Source organism: Podarcis liolepis (genome assembly GCF_965112155.1).
Source record: "Podarcis liolepis genome assembly, contig: HAP1_SCAFFOLD_138, whole genome shotgun sequence".
NCBI lineage: Eukaryota > Metazoa > Chordata > Lepidosauria > Squamata > Lacertidae > Podarcis > Podarcis liolepis.
This window is the reverse complement of record NW_028148949.1, coordinates 4,774-8,468: the sequence shown is the minus strand read 5'-3', so window position 1 is coordinate 8,468 and position 3,695 is coordinate 4,774. Positions and strand designations below refer to the sequence as shown.

Sequence of the window (3,695 nt, the reverse complement as noted above, 5' to 3'; positions counted from 1 at the left end):
CTCATGCTTTGTTGAATTTCTTCACTTTGACATTCAGAGCACTGGGCAGAAATCACATCGCGTCAACACCTGCCGCAGGCCTTCGTGATGCTTTGTTTTAATTACCGTATTTTTCGCTCTATAAGATGCACCAGACCATAAGACACACCTAGTTTTTGGAGGAAGAAAACAAGAAAAAAAATATTCTGAATCTCAGAAGCCAGAACAACAAGAGGGATTGCTGCGCAGTGAAAGCAGCAATCCCTCTTGCTGTTCTGGCTTCTGGGATAGCTGTGCAGCCTGCATTTGCCCTATAAAATGCACACACATCCCCCCTTACTTTTTAGGAGGGAAAAAGTCTTATAGACCAAATATACAGTAAACAGTCGGACTCCCCTGGTCCGCACCAGTTCTAAGTCAGCTGCTAGGCGGCCGGCCAAGGCAGGACCAGGCATTAGGCTATTTTTTAAAAAATAATGTCCTTGTTTGGGGGGGGTGACTAGTTTATTTTGTGTTATGGTGTGTTTTGTAGCACTAGTTTTTAATCCTGCTCTCTTCTATCTGTTTGGATGGAGGCTGTTTGTTTGACAATGCTGTAAGCATACAGCATACAGTCCTCTGATCACAACCCATGGTGATGGAGCCTGGAGATATTTCTTTCCTATTATTCCTAAAGGCAACAGTTATTTTGTGATCACTCCATACTCCTCATGATGGCAGTCTTACTGAAGTGACATGTAACTTGCAGTTTCTGTTGCACAGTGTCTGTAGACTACTGTAACACCCTTGTATTGGTTCAGGGTCTCATATGGGATCCACCTCTGCAGAGTCTGTCAAGTCTTCTGCCTCTGGCTAGACGTTTTCATTTTGGGAGCACATTGATCCCGAGTTTTATGGAATTAAAGTAATCCCTTCCTGAAAGAAAACACGTACAACCATGCCTGTTGGTCTGGTGTTTTTGATTCTTCTTCTAACCCCCACCATCAATGTGCTCCCCTGCTTCATCAATCCATCTTTCACTCAGGGCCCCTGTTGTATGCAGGAAGCTTCCTCTGTTACTGAAGTGATATTCCATTACCTTCAGTTCCTTTGCCAGGAAGTTCCCAGCTAAGGACTGCTTGCTGACCTGCTTAAAGGCAATTTATGAAGGTGTTCTCTATGCAGGCTCCCTATGCTCCATCTCAGCCATCACAAACAGGGACCTCCATCATTTACCTTGATGTGAAACTACGCCACAAGTCTGGATGCCAGGAGACCAAGCCAGGTTCTACTTGTCCTTGAGCAGTGGTCCACGCAGGTAAGCATTTGCACCCCTCCAACTCTAACGACAGCTGGTTGTAAAAGTATGGCAGAACCACAGTCCGTAGTCTGAACACCCTGTGTTGGGGTTTCAGGGAACCCTTCCTCAAGATTTCCTTTGCAGCCTCTCAAGGGGTTGGATTGCCATTCTTCTCTCAGTGGTGAATGGGATCCTAAGCTATTTCCATTTGCCTGACCTCTTGAGTGCCATTTTAGCGTTGACCACCACTTTCTTTTTTCTGGGGACATTCTCCAGGGAGACCATTAGGCACTTTCTGGTATTGATGGTAAGCCCACATAGTGCCAGATGTTCCACCACTGTGTTGATCATGTGCAGCCCCACCGGAGTGGATGTCACTAGCACCAGATCATCAGCAAAGGTTTCACCATGGACTTTGAAGCCTCCCAGGTCAGCCCCCACTTCTTCAGGCAATTTCTGTAGCAAGTGATCAGAGATCATATTAAAGATAAACGGTGACATGGGATCACCTTGTTTGACACCATACCACAGTCTGATCTTGTGAGATGTTGGACTGCCACACATTATGGTTGTGGTGTTATGGTCATTTACGTCCCCAATGAAAGCTGCCTTGTGTGGTGGTAAAATTGTGGGGAAACATGCAGAAGCAGCATGTAAGAAAGACCTGTCCCTTCTGCTCCCCTCCCTGCTGAAGAGGGGGAAGGGTGGGAGGATGTCTCAGCTTAGAACACGGGTCAGCAAACTTACTGCACCTCGGGCTGGTGTCTCCAGTGCCGATCATGCGGCAGGCCAGAGGGCAGGGGAGGGTGTGCCTATACGCGTGTGGACACACTATTTCCGGTGCACTTCCGTCGCAAGACCCTGAGGAAATGGAGTCTCTGTTGGGCCTTTCTGACCACCTGAGTTGTGTTGATTTTTCAAGTGAGGTCCTCACTACGGTAAACTCCCAGGAATTTAAAGCAGGGGAGTCTCTCCACACAGCACCCCCCCCCCCAGATATACAATGGGGCTGGTTCCCCTCTCTTCCTCCGGAAGTCCAAGAGCATCTCCTTTGTCTTACTAATATTTAGGTGCAAGTTATTCTCTGAGCACCTAACCAATATTTGTTTGTTCATTAATAGGCTGCCACTGGAGTGGATATTGAGATTGGTCCTAGGTTTCCTCTGCTGGCTGTATCCATACCTGTGCCAGAATGTTCCTGCACTTCACCTGGATCTGGAGCTTGGCGGTCATGAATTCTCACCGGGGCAGCAGAAGTTTCTGCCATGATTGGACTTATTGTTTGGCAGCAAACAGTGACTCATATAATGTTGGATCTGCACGCAGATAACCAGAACAGGGACATGGAGGCTTTCTGATATTTCAAGCTGTTAAATAATAATGATTTGTGTATTAGAATATAAAATTCAGATAAGTCTAGCTAATAAAGTTTGTGCATGCTTTATATCAAGATTGTGTGCCAAGGTAGCCTGACTGGAACATGAATCATGGAGGACCAGAGGTGGTTCCAAGGACTTGCAGGGGGTGGCACCACTTACTGGTGATTTTTGTTATAATTGTAACTATCAGATTGCTTCATTGCATATTTTTGCATTGCTGTTGTGGGTTTTTCTTGTAAGCCGAGTAACAGATTCACCGCATAACTCCACTCCTTCTAGACCCCGAGGAACTTGTGGAAGTTTGGGCGTGTAGATTGTTAGGGTTATCTGGAAGGGGTGGGTTGTGTTGAACCAAAGGTGAACTGTTCTGGAAGCTCTGCAAACACCATTTTGGTAGTCAAGATAACCCCACAATTAATAGGTAGCTGTTGTAGTGATGAGCTCATGGAAGCTCATTGGCTTGTTTTGATGCTGTCCTTAACTGGGGGCTTTGGGTGCATGGAGTCCAGAAAAAGGAGCTAGCTATAAGACTTTGGTATTTGCCACCAATGCCCTCATCTGGTCTAGTGGAGTGATGGGAAGTCCTGGCCGAAGTGAAGTATGCTGCTTTGTGTATAAAGATGTATGAATGTTTGCTTGGATGCAGACAAGCCAACTCCTTGCTGAGGTGTCTGTCCTGCAACTGTAAAGGGTGGGAGGCCTGGCAGACTGATTTGCTGCAATAAAGCTTTTAATAAAGCACTAGAACTGAACACTCTGGAGTTGACTTCCTTCTGTGGTATGCCTGCACCCAACCGCTCCCACAAGACCTCCTTTGGGTCTGCAGTTCAGAACACAATAGCAGGGTTTTCTTCTCTTCTTCCCCTGAGCTGAAGGAGAAAGTAATAATTTCATAACCTACAGAGTCTCAGGAACTTGGCTGATGGGGGGAGGGGAGACTGGGAGTGGCAGAGGCTCCTCAGAAACAACCAGAGTGGTAAGAGATCCACTCTGAGTGAACTGTCTTGAGACCTGTGGGCATAGGGCAGTATATAAATTCAATTAACAACTCAATCTTT

At 46.4% G+C, this 3,695-nt stretch overlaps 1 long non-coding RNA gene across 1 annotated transcript; it reads left to right on the top strand.

Annotated features, from left to right (window-relative positions):
* Nucleotides 1-939: 939 nt before the first annotated feature.
* On the top strand, nucleotides 940-3,389 carry LOC310698961. Its single transcript, XR_014521859.1, has 2 exons — nucleotides 940-1,276; nucleotides 2,380-3,389. It is a non-coding gene; the product is annotated as an uncharacterized lncRNA (long non-coding RNA).
* Nucleotides 3,390-3,695: the final 306 nt, after the last annotated feature.